The sequence below is a fragment of the Pongo abelii genome, chromosome 5 (genome assembly GCF_028885655.2).
Source record: "Pongo abelii isolate AG06213 chromosome 5, NHGRI_mPonAbe1-v2.0_pri, whole genome shotgun sequence".
NCBI classification, from domain to species: Eukaryota; Metazoa; Chordata; class Mammalia; order Primates; family Hominidae; genus Pongo; species Pongo abelii.
The window spans coordinates 133,537,118-133,560,039 of record NC_071990.2 but is presented as its reverse complement, the minus strand read 5'-3'; the positions used below and the strand labels follow the sequence as shown (position 1 = coordinate 133,560,039).

Below are 22,922 nucleotides of genomic sequence, written 5' to 3'. Positions count from 1 at the left end.
TGGCATCCTCTCCCCCCAGATCTGCTCATGGAAGTCTCCTCTTTAGTCATCAAATATCGGTTGAAATGATATCACTTCAGAGAGGCCTTCCCTGACCACACGATTTAAACAGCCATCCACTTGCTTTCTATTACTTTATTTTAATCCTCTGCACAGTGATTTTATCCTTATCTGCTATTTGCTTATTTATTTATTTATCGAATACCTTCCCAACCAAAACATAAGCAGAGATCCTATCTTATTTACCATTGTATTCTTGTAGCACTGGATTTGTAAAACATCTACTTTATTCAGCCACAAAAAAAAAATGATATGCATTTATTGTGGCAGATTCTTTGCAATAAATTCTTGAGCTTGCATCATCCTTGACCCACTATATTAAATGATACATTTTCTGAAATCTAACAAATCACAATCCTTACTCAACTATTTGAAACTGAAGGCAATGATAATAATATCTATGTTCCACGATTTGCCGGTTAGTTCCTATGGCAAGTCTGATGAATTACTATTTCCCATAGTGAACAGCCGTTTGATCTACCTTTACCTAGACCCCAATCTTGAAATAACCAGGAATCACCGGATAAGTGCCTCGATATATAAAAGAGAAGTTATACACTATTAAACCTGGTTCTCTGAAACCTGGAATTTTAGCATTTTAAGTACTTGTATCACAAAAAAATAGATGGATTCATTTCCAGTTACTGCAGTAAAAGGAACAGGTTACAATGGAGACTGAAAGCTGCTTTATATAAACAAAGCCTTCTAAGTCACCGTGGAGAGTCTTCTAAGGGACACTCAACCTAGTAGCATGGAGGCTGAAGTCATGGAAGTTCTTGGGCAAACCATATAAAAAGCCTAGTCATTTTATGGCAAGTATTTTTGCTGAAACTACTTTCACAAAGGAAGCAAGTTCCTCTCCAGCATTATGTCCGTATACAGTTGACCCTTGAACAACACAGATTTGAACTGCATGGGCCCACTTATACATGGATTTTCTTCAATAAATACATTAGAAAAATTTTGGGAGATTTGTGACAATTTGTAAAAGCTTACAGATGAACTACGTAGCCTAGAAATATCAGAAAAATTAAGAAAAAGTTAAATATACCGTGAACACATAAAAAATATGTAGCTACTATTTTATCATTTGCTATCATAAAATACACAAAAATCTTTATAAAACGTTAAAGCTTATCAAAACGTATGCACAAAAACAGACCGTATAAGGTGCCATTTGCAATTGTGGGAAATGTAAACAAATGCAATATTAAATCATTACTGCATAAAATTAACTGTGGTCTATACTGTACTACTGTAATAATTTCATAGCCACCTTGCATCGCTACTGCAATGAGCTCAAATGTCACATTATACTCTTAAAGCACCATGTGACGTTAATCATCTCCATGCAAGCAATTTGTCTCTCTAGTAAATGGTGAATTGCAGTACAGACAGATCGCTCACAGTCTTTACATATTGGTCATCATGCTTAGTTCAATACCATAATCCTTGACTAACAACACGGGACCCACATGAAGTGATGCTGGAAGTGCTGCCCAGAAGCAGAGAAAAGTCATGACATCACAAGAAAAGGTTAAATTGCTTGATATGAATTGAGATTGAGGTCTGCAGCTGCGGTTGCTGCCATTTCAGACAGAGGATTCATCTTGTAAACAGATAATGTAACCTTAAGGAATCAATAAACACAGTACAGTGCAATTCTTGCATTGCTATAAAGAAACATCTAAGGCTGTGTTATTTATAAAGAAACGAGGTTTAATTGGCTCACAGTTCTCCAGGCTGTTCAGGAATCATGGCATGGCATCTGCTCAGCTTCTTGGGAGGCCTCAGGGAGCTTTTACTCATGGTGCAAGGCAAAGGGGGAGCAAACATCTCACATGGTGAGAACAGGAGTAGGAGAGAGCACAGGGGCTGGAGATCATGTGAACTCAGAGCAAGAGCTCTCTTATCACCAAGGGGATGGCCCAAGCCATTCATGAGGGATCCATTCCCATGATCCAAACACCTCCCACCAGGCCTCACCTCCCGCATTGGGGATTATAATTCAACAAGAGGTTTGGGCAGGGACAAATATCCAAACTATATTAGCTGTATATGTATTTCCTCCTCATGATTTTCTTAATAACATTTTCTATTCTCTACCCTACTTTATTGTTAGAATACAGTATAAAATACATATAATATACAAAACGTATGTTAATCAACTATTTACCAATAAGACTTCTGGTCAACAACTAATGTACTTATGGTTTTGAGGCATCAAAAGTTATACATGGATTTTTGACTGTGTGGGGGTCAATGACCCTAACTCCCACATTTTTCAAGAGTCAACTGCCATTAGCGGGGAAAATAATTTTTTTTTTTTTTTTTTTTTGGAGATGGCGTCTCGTTCTGTCACCAGGCTGGAGCACAGTGGCGCCATCTCAGCTCACTGCAACCTCTGACTCCGTGGTTCAAGCTATTCTCCTGCCTCAGCCTCCTGAGTAGCTGGGATTACAGGCATATGCCACCATGCCCAGCTAATTTTTGTATTTTTAATAAAGACGTGGTTTCACCATGTTGTCCATGATGGTCTCAATCCCCTGATCTCATGATCCACCCGCCTCGGCCTCCCAAAGTGCTGGGATTACAGGCGTGAGCCACCATACCCGACCTGAGAAAAGAAATTTTAACAACTAATAATATCAGTTCATAAATAAATATTAATTATTCAACTGAAGTTTGACTGTTGCAGACATACAGACCAAGAATTTAACCACAGTGACTGCCAAATAGTGACAATCGTGACTGACACTTTGGCAATAATGACTAATCCAGTACGGACTGGCAAGGAATAGAGAAACATGATGGAAACCAGAGTAAAAGAGAGAAGAGGTCCAGACAAAATGAGAGCATGGATGCTTGCGCAGTGTCTAAGTAGTGTTGCCAAAATGTGAAACCAACTGTAGCTTTATTCATATATTGTTTGTAATTGCTATATATGTGAAATAACTAATATGGTGTGATAAATATTTACAGAACTCAATATAAGCCATTCCATTCATGTGTTTGAATCTTAACTAGTTATTTCATTCTTAAAGACTAATTATTGAGAGGATAACTTGAATCAATTGGAAACATTCTACCTTTCTAGTCATTTATTCAGTGAGATAAAATAGTTTACAATCCTTACAGCAGACTTCCTTATAAGGTGTTCCTCAAATAAAGAAAAGGAAAGAGTGGTTTCGTATGCTCATACGGGTTTTGGAAACACCATATGAAATAATGTTAAAATGTTGGTAATAAGATGCTTTCATAGCTCATGTGCAAACTGTACCTCCAAGGGTAATGGATGCCACTTCCAGATGGCCATGGACTCATTTCTTCACAAAATACCTACTAACACTTGAGAAACATTATATGGGAAATACATGCCTAAAATGGTGCCTAAAAGCCTCATACTTGTCCCTCTATCAGGAAAAAAACAATAACAATAGGATTCTTAGTCTTCCACCTACGGAAGACTACAATCCACGACAAAACAAGCTAGGATGTACCAGAAAGCTTTTCCAGAAATTCCTCAGACTTCTGCTCAGAGCTCATTAGTCTGAACTTGGGCACATGACCATACACAGGGAATTCTATTTCCCAGCAAATACAGTTGAGGAAGGTATAGGGAAAGAAGGTTGAGAACAGGTCTGGGGACTTCACAGCTGTGGTTTCTGACATAAAGGGAAGTACCTTGACTTGTACTCACAGATATTAAAGTGCACTACAGAAATTACAATATTAAAACAGTATGGTACCAAAGAAAAATAAACATGCCAGAAACAGAACATAATACATAGTTCAGAAATAACAACTAGAACATTTTAATATATTTAATATATCACAGAGAAGACTACATTTATACGGAAAGGAAGGGTTACTAAATAGATAGTTCTGTGAAAATGGTTAGCTATTTGAAGGATACACAACATTAGTCCTTACTTCAAATTATAGTCAATATACGATATACATTCCAGATTGGCTAAAAAGTTTAATGTTCAAAAAAGCCTAGAGGAAAATGTGGATAAGGAGATACCGTGGTTTCAGACTTACTAAGCATAAAAGCTATAGAAAAAATACAAAGATAAAAAGATGGTAAATTTGTCCTTAAAAAACAATACATGGATCACAAAAAGCATCCTCCTCCTCCAAAATTTAAAATCAAAAATTTGGGGAAAACAGTTGCCAAAAATATGACAGATTTCAAGTTGAAATATTAATATATCAATAATTTCTACAAACAAGAGAAAGAAAGTGAATGGACAACTTACAGGGGAAAAATGTATAACAAAATATATTTTTTAAAAAATTCTAAAATCATAGTCAAAGAAATACAAATTTAAATTCAAACATATAGCCTAGTATAAAATGTTTTAAATAAAAATTCTTAGTACTGTCAACAGTGTGGTGAAATAGACAAACTTATAAGTTGGGAGCAGGAAGGTCAAATCTTGCAATCTTTCTCTAATTCTGCTTCTAAGAAAACTATCCTAAGGAAATATTCAGATGGAAAAAAGACAAATATAAAAATTTTCATCATGGTTTATTTTTTAATAAGAAAAATCAGAAATAGTCTATTTAACATCATATTAATCATGGTAATAACGGCCGTTGCTTACTTTGTGCCAGGCACTGTGCTAAATGTTTTTAAAAATGACCACACATATTAACCCACTTAATCCTTACAACCTTATAAACCTTATTTTCAATCTCATTTTAGAGCTGAGGAAACGACAGTAAGGAAAGGTTAAGTAACTTGCCCAAAGGCACCCAGCTGGCGAGCAGCAGAGCTGGTATGCAAACCCAGGCTGTGTCACTCCATATTCCAGTCTTAACCCCTACACATACCACCTCATGCATCTGTCCATATCATGGCACATGATATAGTCATTAAACTGCTTCCAAACACTAATAATGTGAGAATATGCTTACATTATAGTTGGGGAGGGAGAGGAATCATGATATAAAAATATATGTATGGCATTATCCCGATTTTGCTAAGAAGCAAAATACATACAAGTAGAAAAAAATTAGAAGGAAATACATATAGAGGTCAAAGTGATTTTCCCTGCTTGGTAAGAAATTTTTAATTTTCATTTTTTTCTTTATATTTTATGTACTTTACAAAGTTATAATGAAGACATGTCACTATTATAACCAGTGAAGAATAATAGGAGTCAATTTAAAAAGAGAATCAAAAAGTATCGATAGAATATTTTTTGTAAGTGGATGTAGCTAAGTAGGTTAAAAGTAAGATGAAAGTAGATGAAAAGTAGAAAGATGAAAGTAATATTTTTTGTAAGTAGATGTAACTAAGTAGGTTAAAGTAAGTTGAAAGTAATGGCAAAAACTGCAATTACATTTGCATCAAACTAATATAACTGGGTACAAAATTCTACATGTAACTAGAATAATTTATATCCTCTTGCCTTAATTGCCTTTCTCATTGCATTCTCAAGCTAGTACTAATAAGCCTTAACTATACATACAGCAATATGAGAGCTGCAGCTATGTCTTAAAAGCTGCCTCAGTTATAGAATTCCTTCCCCATTTATGTATCTGAAACATGGCTTTTAGCACATTCTTCGCAGTACTGCTGAAGACTTCTTTCAAGAGCACTGTACTGCCATTGCTGAAACAAAAACCTCCAGAGTTTCAGAACCTTCATTTATTGAGAGAAAGAAAAATTATTTATGAAGAAAATTTCCTTCCTTCCTTCCTCCCTCCCTCACTCCCTCCCCTTCTCTCTCTCTCTCCCTCTCCTTTTTCTTTCTTTTTTTCTTCCTTTCTTCCTTCCTTCCTTCCTTCCTTTCTTTCTTTTCTTTCTTTCTCTTTCTTTCTTTCTTTCTTTTCTTTCTCTTTCTTTCTTCTTTTCTCTTTCTTTCTTTCTTTTTCTTTCCTCCCTTCTTGGCAAAGACATTAAAACATTCCTGTCCATAGCCATTGCTACACTTCTTTCAACTATAACCTGTCACCATGTGAAAAGAGCCAAGTTGGCTTCTCAGTTTTTTCCACAGAATTCAGATTCAGCTTGAGCCTCTAAACCAATTGAAAATCTTGTTGTGTAGAATTAGCTTTTCTTTGAGGTCCACAACTGTTAGACACAGATGAAATACACACACAAATATACATATAAACTACCTCTTCCTATATAAAAATTGAACACACTTCTACATATATTATCTAACTTTATCTTCACAATAGCCCTTTGAGGTACTAAGGATGCAAATCCTTAGGCAATTGGGAGGCTTTCAAAATAAAGTTAAATTATGATATATATGATACATATCATATGTTATATATATGATTATATCATATATATCATTATATATGATATGTATCATATATATATCATATATATGTATCATATATATCATATATATATATATATATCAAAAGCCCCTAAGTATTAAAGCTATTCACATACCACTGAGTTTCAAAGGCTAAAAGCTGACCACAAGGAATAAAAAGCAATGCACAAGTAAACAAATTCAGGAATTACAGTCAAGGCAGATTGCTATTTGGGGTCTGGCTAAAAGATCTGCAATAAAGCTTTGCTATAACAAACTTCTCATCCTACCGGGGGGGGGATTTTTTTATACATCCTGAATGCAAATTATTTATTTTTTTCAGAAGCTCTTTTTGTCCTTGTCCTTGTCAAACCCCACTTCACTTAAAAATTACCCTCCAGCCCCTGGATCACTGGACAAGAGTTTTTAAATCTGTCAACCAGCTAATCACAGGAGTTGGTCTGTGGGGACCCAGACATGACGGTACCACCAAGTGAGGCTACAAGTGTCAATAACAAAGTTATCCAGTGATGGCCTGCAGTCTGCCCAGAAGCCAAACAGAAATAACAGTGCTAATTTTAACTTCATCTGATTGGGAATAGGGAAAGTGGCTTCAAGTTTCTCTCCTTCCCACCTGGAAAGAAAGAACTAGCTGGGCGCATGAATGAGGAAGCAATGGCACAGGTAGATGATTCCAGTCTTACTGTGAACTCAAATCTAATTCAGCCACTTTCTCCCCACAAATTTCAATGGTTTTTCTATTCCATGAGCAATAAAGTTCAAACCACCTGATCTGTCCTGAAAGACCCTCCACACTTGCCTTTCACTTCTTTCCCAAATTGATCTCCCTACCCTAGGTGCACCCCCTCCACTTCTTTTGGAGGAACATAACAACAGTAATTCTGAACATTAATTTGGCTCCTACTGTATGCCAGGCAGCGTACTAAATACTTAACATCTGTTACCTCATCCGAGTCTCACAACAATCCTGTATTGTTCCTCTTATTATCATTCCTATTACAAATAAAAAGTACACAGAAGTAGAAAATTTTACATTTCTTCATCCTCCAGTCTACTACAGCTTTGGTTGTTTTTTGTTTTGTTTCATTTTAGATTATACTCATTAAATTGTTATTTTCTTCTTTTACTTATTGTTTGTAGTTGTTTCGGGCTATCATCACAACCTGCTTTGTATGATAGTTACTTGCTCAGTAGACACTTGGGTGTAGAGAGGGATGTCTCTTAAACTGACATCCAGGGATCTTTGGGGTCCCTAAGTCTCTTTCAGGGGCTCTGTGAGGTCAAAACTATTTTCATAATTCTACTAAGGGTTTATTTGCCTCTACGATGTGCAATACTACAAAAAACTTATTGCAGAAGCAGATAGAATACTACTGCCTCCCCTTAAACTAGGCATTAAAATATTTTCAGAATATAAAACAATCCCACTTTCTCACTTATTTTTTGTTTTTGAAAATATAGTTATTTCTATAAAGGGTTATATATTATATTTACATTGTAATGAGTTTAATTTTTTTTTTTTTAGATGGAGTTTCGCTCTTGTTGCCCAGGCTGGAGTGCAATGGTGTGATCTCAGCTCACCGCAACCTTCACCTCCCGGGTTCAAGCGATTCTCCTGCCTCAGCCTCCCAAGTAGCAGGGATTATAGGCATGTGCCACCGTGCCCAGCTAATTTTGTGTATTTAGTAGAGACAGTGTTTCTCCATGTTGGTCAGGCTGGTCTCGAACTCCCAACCTCAGGTGATCCGCCCACTTCGGCCTCCCAAAGTGTTGGGATTACAGGCCTGAGCCTCCACGCCTGGCCAAGTTTATTCTTATATAGATTAACATAAACATTAAACTTTTGTTCAGGTTCAGTCTTTAATATGGTAAATGTAGATATGCATAACTCATGTAAACAAAAGCTCACAAATCCCAAGTTTCACAAATATTTTCCTCCAAAATGTCATTTTCATTGACAGTCATAGATTGTCTTTCCCTAAAGTAACCTAAAGAAACATTTTTCACCCAAAGTTTTTAATAAGATGTATAGTGTATACAACTCTTCAACAAAGTGGCTCCCACACACATCAATCTGCCATTCAAATAGGTGCTTCACAGATTATTACACATCATGATCCTTCAATCAAAGGAATGTGTATGTTCTTGCTTCTCTTACTAATACAGAAAACAGAACCATCATTATTCTTTTTTGTGTCCCCATATGGTATTTAGTTCTGAACCTAGTATGGTACTGAACCATATGGTACCTAGTTCTGAACTGAATAGGTGATGAACGAATGTTTATTAAAAGTGTTTTGTCTAAGGGCAAATTACCTTGAATTATTATAAATCATTTTTAAATGTTCATTTTCTCATAAATAATTGACATGTTAATTACAAGATTTCCATTTCACATCATTCAAGTAGTTCTGCTATTTGTTGCAGTTATCATATGAGTTTATTTCAATGCCATCTCATTTAAAAATATTATAATTCAGACTTCATGATAATGGCCTAATGACCTTGTCACAAACAATAATAATATTTCAATATAACTACATAGTTATATGAACTATAGTTAAATAATAACTAAAAATTACTACAGAGATAATATTATATTATGCCCTGCAATGTCCTTAAAAGGGCAAAATTATTATTTTGGATTAGATGAGTAAAGATCAGGCAAGCCATACTTGAGAAGCAGTGGAGACAAAAATTCAAATGAAGATGTTTATCTGGGCCTCCCGAGTTGTCTAAATTGGTCTGGAAGGGTCCAGAAGTATTTTCTTCTGGGCTGGCCAGAATCCCCATGAGAAGAGCCCACTAATATGAGTTGGTTCTTCTCAGTCTGACCCTAAAGAGTGATGAAATGGAACTCTAGGAAGTAGGGAAGGGAAATCTTGATAATACAAGTGTGCTGAACTTGACCCATTTCAAATGTGGCTATTTTCACCAATAAACTTGAACATCACAGGTTATTATCTAGAAACATCAAAAAATATTTTTTCCTACAGGAAATGTTGCATGAACCAATTAAAGGAGTACACTGAGAACAAATAACCAAACCACAATCTTACCTAGCAACCCCTTTTGTTTGACTGCTGTGTTATTTACTATGTGTCAAAAAGTTAGATTTTTATTTTTAAGAATATGAATTTAGATTCAATTGCCTGGTTCTCCTCGTGACGTGAATTTGCCTTTGCAACCTTTCCTTAACTTATTTTCTCTCATTAATTCAACAAGTATATATTGGAAAACCAGCTGCATGCCAGGAATTACGGATTCAGAAGTGAACAGGACAGACAGGGTCCCTGACCTCACAGAGTTTACATATTATAGGGAGAGTTTGAGCCCACATGAATATTCATATTCAAACTATAATAGGTGTCAACAAGGAAAATATCAGCTATTTTAGTGGAGTATAACAGCACTTAATTATAATAGAATAGAAATGATATGTGTATTAATATTAATCCACCACTCTTTTGTTTATCCTATTAATCACCAGATAAATGTCACAAAATAAACAGCATATATAACTTTAATACATATACCACTATTAGATGTGGTCATCCATTTTCATGATCCATCTCATAAAACTGCATACACATCCATATATATATATATATAATCTCTTTTTTTGTAGCAGGTATTTACATTACTACCTAAAGATATGGACATAACGTGTAGGTTTTGATGTTGGGATGCTATGTTAATAATAATTATTATCAATCTATCCTTCTCTCTCCTGCTTGACTTTTTACCTCAAGCACAGATTTCATTATGTTTCACTATTCAAAAAACTTCAGTTGTGAATTTTCTTATTTTTTTGACTGCAATGAAGAGGAATACTATGACATCATTCCTGAAACATACTTTCAAACCATATCCATTATCAAATCAAATGTTCACCTATTCCAAGGACTTTTCTTAGTATTAAGACCCTTGACTTTCAGAGTTTAGAGAACTTTATTATGGCCTTTCAATGCCAAAAAGTAAGGTTTTATGAAAACTAGTATTAATGACGATTCCACAATACTTAGAATAAAGCCTATAATTGCACTGAACTTTTTTCAAATTAGATGCATGATTCACTTTCTGACCAAAGGGACTAGACTTGACACATTTGTCTTTACTCTGAAGTTGGCTTTGGGAAATAAGCCTTATTATTACATAAAAAATTAATTATCTATTTTGATAATTGACTCATGATCTAATATGAAAAAATGATAGCAGTCAACAACAAAAGAAATGACACAACTCAAAAATGAGCAAAGGACTCAAAAAGGCATTTCTCTGAAGATACACATATAGCCATTAAGCATATGAAAGGATGCTCAACATTAATAAATATTAGGAAAATGCAAATCAAAACCAGAATGAGATGCCACTTTATAGCCATTAGGATGGCTATTATAAAAAAGAAACAGAAAACAAGCGTTGGTGTGGATGTGGAGAAATTAGAGCCCAGGTATATTGCAGGTGGGAATGTAAAATGGTGCAGCCTCTGTGGAAAACAGTATGGTGGGTCTGAAAAAATTCAACATAGAATTACCATTTGAGGCCAGACACAGTGGCTCATGCCTATAATCCCAGCACTGTGGGAGGCTGAGGCAGGTGGATCACGAGGTTGAGAGATTGAGACCATCCTGGCCAACATGGTGAAACCCTACCTCTACTAAAAATACAAAAAATTAGCTGGGCATGGTGGCACACACCTGTAGTCCCAGCTACCCGGGAGGCTGAGGCAGGAGGATCGCTTGAACCCCAGAGGTGGAGGTTGCAGTGAGCTGAGATTGTGCCACTGCACTCCAGCCTAGTGACAGAGCAAGAAAGGCTCCTTTTCAAAAAAAATAGAATTACCATTTGATACAGCAATTCAATTTCTGGGTATATACACAAAAGAACAGTAAGCAGCAACTCAAGCAGATATTTGTGCACCAATGTTCATAGCAGCATTATTCACAGTAGCTAAAAGGTGGAAACAACCCAAATGCCCATCAGTGGATAAGTGAATAAACAAAATGTGATCTATACCTACAATGAAATATTATTCGGCCCTTGAGGAGAATGAAATTCTAATACATGTTACAATATGGATGAACCTTAAAGACATGTGCCCTGAAATACATGAAAGTGAAATGTTTTATATAACCCTACTTCACGTACGGGCTTCTGTAATAGTAGAGAGAGTATTCCTTTATTATTGTATTTTTTTTTGGATTTTTAAATGAGACTTGTGTCTTATTTAAATAAGTGAAATAAGCCAGACACAAAAGGATAAATATTGTTATGTTTTCAGCTTTTTGAGATACCCAGAATAGTCAAATACACAGAGACAGAAAGTAGAACAGTGGTTATTAGGAACTGAGGGGAGGGGGAACTGGGGAGTCATTGTTCAGTGGGTACAGAATTTCAGTTTGAGATGATGAAAAAGTTCTAGACATAGGTAGTGGTGACGGTTACATATCAATGTGAATGTACTTAATGCTAATGAAATTTTGGAAATGCAAATCAAAACCACAATTAAATATGATTTTACATCCATTAGGATGGCTAAAAACAGAAAACAAGTGTTAGTATGGATGTGGAGAAACTGGGGCCTTGTACATCAATGTGAGTGTACTTAATGCCACTGAACTGTACACTTAAAATGGTTAAAATGGTATATTTTATGACGTTATGTATATTTACTACAATTAAAAATTTTAAATGATAGCAAAATTGATGAAGAACAAGGGGACAAAAACAAATATGTTAGCTATTTGGAAGCAACCTATTTTCATTCCATTGTTCATTATCAGGCATTAGACACAGCCTCTGCGTGTATGTTATTGATGAGCATAACAGACTCCCTAATAAGTTTTTGTAAAGGCTTTTCTACAATACATTATTTTAATTGTCAAGAAATTGGAGAGTTTTTTATGTTTAACCAAAGATTACATGGGTCCTTGGACATTAGAACCTACTTTACAGAACAGAAGTAGGACTTCAGAAACTTAATTGCTCAAATCTTTTTTTGCATTTGGAAGTCTCACTCCTTTTGGACAGCCAGATTTTACTGTAGTCTTTTTCATAAATTCATCTTGTATGCAATAAACTGTATCTGTTTATCTTAAGTTCTTCCTCCTGGGATGAAATACCAGCAAAACTGTAGACTTGTGAAATCGACTCAACATTAAATACAATGTGTTTTTTTCCTACATGTTAAAGTACTGGCTTCATAGTAGATATGACCTTACTGAGGAGAAAATATTTTCCATTTGGATAAGCTCTCAAATCGGATGGAAGGGAAATAGTTTTGGATTTCCCAAAAACTAAAGAAAGAGGTCAATTTCTTAAGGAATTTGCAAAACAGTTTTGCTAATCAACACAAATTAACCTATTTTTATTATGAAAGTGTCTACTTATATCTATTTAAAGTAATAATTCAAAATAATGGCAAAAAAATGCCACCTTGGTACTAGTAATTGATTGTTATTCATAATACAGTGGGCGTGAGTCTCATTTAAAAACCTAAAAAATAATAATGGAAAAGGAATACTGTCTCTACTTTTAGAGAAGACCATAAGTGGAGTAGGACTGTATAAAGCATTTCACGTTTTTTTTTTTGAGACAGAGTCGCACTCTGCTACCCAGGCTGGAGTGCAGTGTTGCGCTCTCAGCTCACTGCAACCTCCATCTCCCGAGTTCAAGTGATTCTCTTGCCTCAGTCTCCTGACTAGCTGGAATTACAAACGTGAGCCCTACTAATTATTGTATTTTTAGTAGAGATGGAGTTTTCACCATGCTGGCCAGGCTGGTCTTGAACTCCTGACCTCAAGTGATCTGCTCACCCCAGCCTCCCAAAGTGCTGGGATTACAGGCCTGAGCCACCGCGCCTGGCTGCATTTCACTTTTATGTTTTTCAAGTCACATAGACCTCTCAAGGAGGTCTTAAACCTGTGGGAATAAATAAAGAATCTCTTGGTCAAAATTTGATAGCTCTTGCACCTTACTTTTAAGTGTAACAGAAAAGCACTGAAGCCAAAAAGCATTATACACCAATGCCTTCAGAATGAAAATGAGGAAAAAAAAGGAATGTCTGTCTATGTGACTGTCAAAGTAGAGAGAGAAGTCCATAGAATCATTGTCAAAAAAATATATACATCTTCATTTGGCAGTCCACACTGAGAATGGGACACCTGAGAATTCAATGGGAAAATATATTATTAGCATGTGAAATCTCAAACACAATCCATTTCTTACAAATACCTACATTGCTTAATGTCAGTGTACTTATTCTAGTGCCTGATCCTTAGTAATGCAGAGATCAAAGGAAAAGTATTAAAATTTGTTTTATCACATTCCACACAATATGATATGACTTCATTAATGATAACTTCTCTAAAGCCAAAGAGAAATTTTTCCTATGTATAGAATGGGACCTAGGACTTATTTTCCCAGATTTTTATGTTCTTTTTTATTTGGGCCAATGAATACAATATAAACTAACTGAGCAAAATTACAGAAATGTACTAACAGTTTTTATTATCAATGGTATTGAAACAGGACTACATCGCTACTCTATACCCAGGTCGCCAGCCGTCTCAGATTGGAAATGACCCATTTTCAGTAATTAAGATAAAAATGAGCTTTGATTTCAAGCATTCCCCATGCGTTTATGCAGTCTTAGATTTTGATACAACTTTGGGGAAAATCCTATGAGATTTTTTCTAAATAAACTCACATTCAAAAGATATGTTTTTTTAAAAGACTGTATTTTATGCTGATACTCATGATTAGCACATAGCACAGTTATAGACAGAAATGGGGAGGACATAGTTTGATTTTAATGCCTCGTAATTATGTCCCTGTAGTCCCCTTTCCCTTAAGCCTTAGTCGAAATTAATTTCTTTTTAAAAATAATTCCTACTTTTATTTTAGATTCAAGGGTACAGGTACAGGTTTGTTACATAGATGTATTGTGTGAAGCTGAGGTTTGCAATGCAAATGGTTCCATCACCTAGGTAGTGAGCATAATACCCAATAACCCAATAGTTAGTCAACCTTTGCCTCCCTCTCTCCCCTGCTATTAGTCTCCAATGTCTATTGTTGCCATCTTTATGTCCACGAATGCCCAATGTTTAGCTCCCACTTATAAATGAGAACAGGTGGTATTTGGTCTTCTGTTCCTGCATTAATTCACTTAGGATAACAACCTCCAGCTGCAGTCATGTTGCTGCAAAGGACATGATTTCATCCTCTTTATGGATGCACAGTATTCCATTGTGTATATATACCACATTTTCTTTATCTAATCCACCATTGATGGGCACCTAGGTTGATTCCCTGTCTTTGCTATTGTGATAATGCTGAAATGAACATACAAGTGCATGTGTCTTTTTGGTAGAATTATTTATTTTCTTTTGGATATATACCCAGTAATGGGATTGCTGGGTTGATTGGTAGTTCTAAGTTCTTTGAGAAATCTCTTGCTTTCCACAGTGGCTGAACTAATTTACATTCCCATCAACAGTGTATCAGCGTTCCCTTTTCTCCACAGCCTCGCCAGCATCTGTTGTTTTCTGACTTAGTCAAAATGAATTTCTAAAACTTAACTTCCAGGCAATTATATTCTGAATGAAAGGGAATCTTCCGGTACCCTTCAGTCAGCTAAGGAACATATTGTTATCTATTCAGATTTCTGGATTGCAGATATTAGGAATATTTTTCATGATATGTATTTGGACCAGAGAGAAAAATCAGAGATACTAATTTATTTATTTAGATCATAGAGCAACCCCAGTACAGACCTTCATTTTCCTTTTGAATGTATGAATCATGACTTAAGTCCCAGTTCTAAACACAGCACGAATATAAAAGGGCTGCCTAAGTCCAATGACCTCTTAGCATCAACATATTAGGACCAACTAACTTGTTTTATCTGTTAAGTTTTTCACTATATGAATGAGAGTGGTTGAAGCAGAATTCACATGAATCATCTCTGGAATCAACATAGTATGATAATTTGCCTGTAGTCAATCACAGCAAGGATGTGAACCGAAAACCCCTAAGGGAAGCAATCACAAAAAAGGAGTTTTCCTAGCAGGGTTGTCCAAGAGAGAGAATACAGTCATGGGTTCTTAGTTTCTGTCTCTGGTTGGGCCAGTAAAGCCCCTTCCTCATCTCTCTCTTCCGCTTATCACTGAAGACAGAAACTAAAATCCATGGCTTCGGGCTGCTAAAAGTCTAAAATAATACAAAACAGAACAGCAATAACAACAAAATAAAGTGGTTTGGACAAGCTTGCTACAGGGTATGAAAACTCTGAGCTTTCATCGTTAGTGACTACGCTGCTCCCCGCTGCAAGGAACATAATGTGCCGCCATCCTCCTGTAGCTGGAAGATCAAGTTCCTGGCACAAGGTTCTGCATCTCACTTTGAAGGAAGCCTTTTCACAGGATTCAGCCCCCATGATGGTGTAGGCAGGAGAGAGACCAAGAACACCCACATCTACACAGCAAGGCAACTAATGGACTTTTGCATGTTCCTATCTACATGTCCTTGCCTTTAACCACTACCTAAAAGGGAGCTTTTGTTTAGATAAAGCAAATGAGTTTATGTTGGATAATTCTTTTTATATTGAATAATCCCATAATAACTGTAAGTAATCTGAAAAGGCACTCTCTGTTCAGTTTTTACTTATTATGTGAAAACAAGTAGAATAAATGTAGTATGGCTCATGATAAATTTTGAGGCTCCTGTAGCTTTGAAAATACCCAGGGCACTTCAATCTGACTTTCCCAATATCACAGGCATAGCAGAGAGCATGCTAAAATCCAGGCTATTTACTTTCCAGCTCAGCTCTTTTTCTATTCCATAACATGCATCCCATAAAAATATTCCCTCGTGACCAAACCAAATTACATAAATTACAAACTCATAATTTTTGTTAGAATTCAGTGGGTGAAAATATTTCCTAGAAGACAAAGATTGAGACTTTTCCACGATTCTTTTACATTGGCATCCTAATTTTATTTAAAATATTATGTGAGAAATATAAAAATTAAGTAACATTTTAAATTATTTTCTTGACAGATCCAACCAAAACTTCAGTGGTGAAAAGTACTGAGCCGAAATGGTGAAGAATATTACATGGGCTTTTACATAAAATCACACATCCTTAATACTGTTATATTTTAATGTCTTGAAATCAGAATTTATCTTAAAATCAATGTGTTCACTGTCACACTCAAAAATATATTTAAATCAATGATAGATCTTACAGCCAATGTAAACACAATAATCTGCTAAGCCATTTCATTTTGAATCTAACTATAAAATGAATGAAGCCTCCTATCTGAGATCCTAGGAAAGTCTATGTAATTGAGATTCTTGTTTTATCCTATAACTGTTGGCACAGAGTTTAAATCTCTCATTTTTCTTTTTATTAATCAATACCCTCTTTGGCATTGTTCTTTCCAGTCATTGAAGAAAGCTGAGGTGGTCAATGCAGAATATATGTCTCCCATGTTTTTCACCACAAGTTTCTTTTCTTTTTTCTGTTATAATTCTAATGTTGATTTACAGAGTTAGGGAAAATGTCCCTCAGAGTCCTAGTGGAGAGAGGCTACTGATTTCTCTCCTCAGCACACTCTGGCTTCATCCCCTTTTGGAGTTCAAAGCTAGCCTGGCCCCTAGACATACTCAGAAACTATGAAATATTAGGTTGGTGCAAGAGTAATTATGATTTTTTATTCCTGGCAATGTTCAATGTTGAAGCCAGAAAGGAACTCCATAAATTCCCCAAGGCTGAGAAAGCAGAAAACACTCATTTTCCTCAGGCAGAAGAGAATTCTCAAGCAATCACCATCACAGTTATGCAAACTGTCTTTTCTCTGGAATAGAATGATGCCATAAGTCTTACCTGTTTAGTAAGGTATTTCCCTGAATGTAAACAGGACTCTGAGGCCATCCAGCCGTATTTCTCTAGCTATACTTGCTTTAACCTTTCTACACAGACCCCGTTGTCAAGCCCTTGTTAATAATACCCTGGATTAATCTTAAGTTCTCTACCTCTTTGGGGGGGCACTCTATGTAAAATAGTATTTGTGAAACATTAAAGTTTGTGGGTTCTACCAAAGCTGTTTCTTGGTAAGCGGGGTTTGGATTCTCATTGCCAAATGCCATCTCCCTAAAAGCTGAAGTAAAACCACCCATTCAGCTGGATACAGTCAGTCCCCTTCCCCCACTAAAATAGTCCTCAATGCTTTTCTCTGCATCCCAACCCGTTCCTTCCACAATTCTCTCCAGGCCTACAGGGAGTGCCCTGCACCTGTAGCTTCCGTCATACCCTCATCTCTCTCTCTCTCTCTGGGTTGAGTCCATGTGACATGTCTAATGGTGGCATAAAATGAAGACATGCAAAGAGGGAAGAAGTGTGAGCTCAGTGAATTATTTCTTGACCCTTCCCTGCTCCCCATGCTGCCTCTTCTCCAGCGTTGCCATCGGACCTTCCCTGCTGTGCTCAGGCCAGTCCTTTCTCTCCCCGCCTGCCTTGCTCATGAAAAGCAACATCTACACATCAGTCTACTTCTCCATCCCAGTTCCGCATGCACCCACTACCTCAGCAAGATGCAACCCTGTCTCCCCTTAAGGACCTACATAACAAAAGCAAAAACAACCAAAACAGAGATGAGGGGGACTATCGAAGAAACTTTTTTATGTCTGTTTTGTCTCACACAGTTCTAAAGCAAAAATGAAAACAAAAGCAAAATGAACAAAAAACTCAGAATAAGACTGAGGAAATCTTATGAGAACATTTTCACACACACACAAATTGTCCTAAACATCATGATAAGTTTTGTGATTCTATTAGTAGAATATTCCATTTCAGGAGAATGATGTACTTGAAAGGCCCTTCTGCATGAGATTGAGGATCTTATTTTAAAACTTCATTTTTCACTTGGCGGAACACCTGGATACACTCTGAAGCCAGGTTCAGCTTAATTCTTGACTCTCCTATTTGCTATCAGTGTGACCTTGGAAAATTTATTTAATCTTCTTATGACTCAGTGTTTAATAATCTGAGAATGATGATACCTACCTAATATGGTTATTAAAGAGGAACAAGTAAATTAATACACATTAAGCACTTAGAACAATACTTGGCACAGTAGGCATGCAGCAAATGTTATTACTATTATTATTATATAACATTATTTCCTATTTTTAATTTTAATTTTAAGTTCTGGGGTAGATGTGCAGGATGTGCAGGTTTGTTACATAGGTAAACATGTGCCATGGTGGTTTGCTCCCCTTATCAACCCATCACCTAGGTATTAAGCCCAACATGCATTAGCTATTTTTCCCAATGCTCTCCCTCCTTTCACCCCACCCCATGACAGGCCCCAGTGTGTGTTTTTCCCCTCCCTGTATCCATGTGTTCTCATTGTTCAGTTCTCGCTTATAAGTGAGAACACGCAGTGTTTGGTTTTCTGTTCCTGTGTTAGTTTGCTGATAATAATGGCTTCCAGCTCCATCCATGTCCCTGCAATGGACATGATCTCTTTCTTTTTTATGGCTGCATAGTATTCCATGGTGTATATGTACCTCATTTTCTTTAACCGGTCTATCATTGATGGGCATTTAGGTTGATTCCATGTCTTTGCTATTGTAAATAATGCTGCAATGAACATACGCTTGCATGTATCTTTGTAATAGAATGATTTATATTCCCTTGTTATATATCCATTGAAAAGATTGCTGGGTCAAATGGTGGTTCTGGTTCCGGATCTTTGAGGAATCTCCACACTGTCTTGCACAATGGTTGAACTAATTTACATTCCCACCAAAAGTAACATATTATTTCTAACTAGGTTGCAAATTTCCAAATATCCTTATGAACTACAATCTGTGCAGAATTTAGGGACTCTTGTTAATTCCTTTGAGAGGAAATTTTAGGATGTTGTTCAAATTTGTGTTGAGTGGAATGATAGACTGTTCTCTTTATGCACAACTAATAAATAGTAAAAGGAAGTAGTCTGATTGAAAAAGCTAGGATGTAAATTTGACACAAGACATCTTTAGGGGCTGAAACATGGAATTGGCACTTGGGAGATTACATGTAGTATTTTCTTCTGGAAATATTAAGAAAGGAACAGTTAATTCTTTTTTCTGGGTGCCTTAAAATTCACCAGCTTAAAGGTAAACTATTAAGTGAATCTTATGAGGTTCCCTTGAGTCCTCTTCCTCCATTTTGATACAGGTATTCGTGATCAGGCTCTTAGAAGATATCTCTATGGCCCTTTTTGTTTGAGGCCTCATGAAGGCTTCCATTTGGCTCACCCCTCCCTCTACCTAATATAAGTTTCCAGGGAATTAATAGCATTTCAACAAAAGAAATGACTGATAGTTTCCAGGGCCTCTTGTGGTTACTATAATGTCGCTACAGCGGGACAGGGCCAGGCCTACTGCAGCTAGATGGCAGCGAGGAGACCACTGTAGTATGTTAATTGGGATACAGCAAATAATCCCTTACACAGCGTAGTTTCTGTGTGTGCTAAGGGGCCTTTGTCCCAGCCTGTTAGTTACAAATGGTAGGAGACTGCATTAACTCCATGCAGTTTCATGGCCCCTGTGACTTAGTGAGTTTCTGTGGTGGCTGGATTGACTACCCCCCACCACTGGCCCTCTGCTGTGCCATATCAGGGAGCATCAAAGAGCCAGTCTATTCACTTCTATCCTTGTCTGTTAAATATCCAAAAAAGTGCTGAACTAAAGAGAATAAACTTGAACAAGGGGAAGTTCTTCTAACCCAAACTGACTCTTTGTTAGTCTACCCTACTTTGCTTACCATTTGGTGTTAAGAATCGGTTTCACGTTATGCCAATACAACCAGATAGCTTCATGAAAGTCTATTTAGGTTTGGAAAATAACATGTATGCCAGGCCCCTTGCCATTTCAATAATACCCAAACAACATTAACATGATGAAAGCTAGCAAAAGCAAGCTATTATGCTTTCATCTTTCAGAATCCTAGTGTGACGTGTAGAAACCCTTCTTTTTCTCCAATAACACCAAGATTAAGCAAATGCAAACTTGGTTATCAGAAACAATTCTCCCTTTTTAACTTGAGGACCTCTCTAATTTTTAAAGCTATTTTCTGCATCCACACAAAAAGCTTTCTCCCTACCCTTAACGTATTGGGTATGAAGCAGTAACAATGTGCCAAATTCTGTGAAAGACATAGTATCTTTCAGCATTGCCTACTGAGTTTATAATCTACACTACAGCTGGACGCTAGAAGCTGTCACCTGAGATTTTTCTACATTTGGAGGTGGTCCAATGAGAAAATCCTTCCCATCAAGATTGTTAGGGTCGGCAATACCTCCTAGAGAACACTTGTTCAAGTGACATTTTACCATTCCAGCGATAGCGTTAAGGGGATATAATACAGAAAAAGCAATCCCAAGAATGCCACAGATTCCAAGAGAATCGGAGTGCCTGCCTATTTACCACCTGACAATCACAGCCTGGGAGCCCAGAGCCTGTCCCTTTGGTCATGCCTTGGACCTAATTTAATCTCCTATGTCCTTGAAATTAACCCATGAAAAGGGCATTATGCTCACAATGCACAGAGCAGATCTGAATTAAATTTCTTTGAGACCTAAAGCGGAAAACTCTGAACCCCTTCTCCTTTCCCCACTCCCACTCTTTCCCCTTTTTAAATTGCCAGAAAAATGACAAAAACTGCTTTTCTCGGTATTATTTCATGTTGTCCCCCTGCCCTCCCCACATCCCCCCAATCTAAAACACTAGGGTCTCTGGCCTCAAGGGTGCTAGTCTGTCACCTTAGAAACTGTTTCCTTATAAGGCCATGGAGTGGCAGAGGGCATGCCTTCGCTGCATACTTTGGCAACCATGAATTGCTGAGAGCTGTTCTCATGAATGGGAGTCTTTCACTGCCATCTGGACATGCCCACAGGTATAAACATTTTTTTTTTCATGAAGAGGTCCAGGGAATACACATTGCATCAGTAAGCCTCCTGAATGGCAAACAAAGCCATCTCATACATTGGGACAGCTATAATCACATCAGAGTTGATAGAACATAGGTCTGTCTCTAATGCCATTGCTTCTAGACAAGGTTAAATTAAATGTTCAATTTAGACATTCTTCAGCTTTGTCAGGCAAGCAATGTGAATTAGAAAGACGCATGGAGAGGGAGGTAGAAAGAGGCTGTCACTATGATATGGAAGACCGCTGAGTTTTGCCCCAGTATAAATATACTACCTTAAAGAGTCAAGAAGAGACTGTTCATGCCTCACTAGCAATTCTCTAGGTGGAAGACCAAAAGAAAGGATACTTTCCCTTGGCTTGGCAAAATAAGACTGGGACTTACTTCATTCAAAAGCATTTTTATGGTCTTCATAAACAAACATTACAGATGAAATTCTTAACATATTTATAAGAATATAGACTTTGTACTTGTTTGGAGGTGGCAGAGGGGAGAATGTGACAAGGGCTCTATTATGTTTTCCTGTAAACAAAGTTGCCATGAACTTGGAATTCGATCATATCCAGCTTTAAACTTCATTCTTCAATGTGTCTACTGTTTTGCTTGGACGTATTACTGCCCTTTGGCATAAAACTTTTAAATAATTTACTAAAATTTTTTTAGTAATTTTTCTACTCTTACAGATATAAGTAGTTGACATCTCTGTCAATTTTTTTCAGGTATGAGATATTTTACATGTCTCTAGTTCATTCATACACACACAGGGACAGAAGCAAAATATAGAATTCCTGCCATACTCAGCTCATATAACAACAGAATTCTCCCCATGAACTAAGACTTTTCATTGAAAGAGATGAAGGAGAGAAATCTTAGGCAAACAAACAAACAAACAACAACAACAAAAACAGATAATAAGCCAGGCACGGTGGCTCATGCCTGTAAACCCAGCACTTCGGAAGGCAGACGCGGGCAGATCACTAGGTCAAGAGATCAAGACCATGCTGGCCAATATGATGAAACCCCATCTCTACTAAAAACACAAAAATTAGCTGGGTGTGGTGGTGCACACCTGTAGTCCCAGCTACTTGGGAGGCTGAGGCAGGAGAATCACTTGAACCTGGGAGGCGGAGGTTGCAGTGAGCTGAGATTGCGTCACTGCACTCTAGCCTGGCGACAAAGTGAGAATCCGTCTCAAAAACAACAACCACAACAACAACAACCAAAAAAACAGATACTAATATTCCTAATACAACAAAAAGGGCAACATGAAAGATCCAAGAGCTGTGGGCAGGGAACAAGTAGGTGTCAGTTTTCAGAATTTTGCCATTTGTGAAAAAGACGAGTCTTCTACAAATCTTTACGGACTGATGAAAGGAGCAGGGAGATGGCCAGGTAAATTTTTACAAAAATTATATCACACCTAATACTTCTGCCACAACCACTGATGAATCTGGTCTGGTCTCAAACATGACTTAGAATGGAATTGGGAAGTTTGTAACAATATACCCCCTTGTCATAATAAGAAGTGGTATTTTTTCCTTGCTTGATGATAAAGCTTTCCATTTCAGTAAAAATCT

The 22,922-nt window shown here is 36.9% G+C and overlaps 1 long non-coding RNA gene across 2 annotated transcripts in view; it reads right to left on the bottom strand.

Moving 5' to 3' along the window:
* Positions 1 to 22,922, bottom strand: part of LOC112133718 (uncharacterized) — a 114,333-nt gene that overhangs the window by 66,726 nt on the left and 24,685 nt on the right. The window lies entirely within an intron of this gene.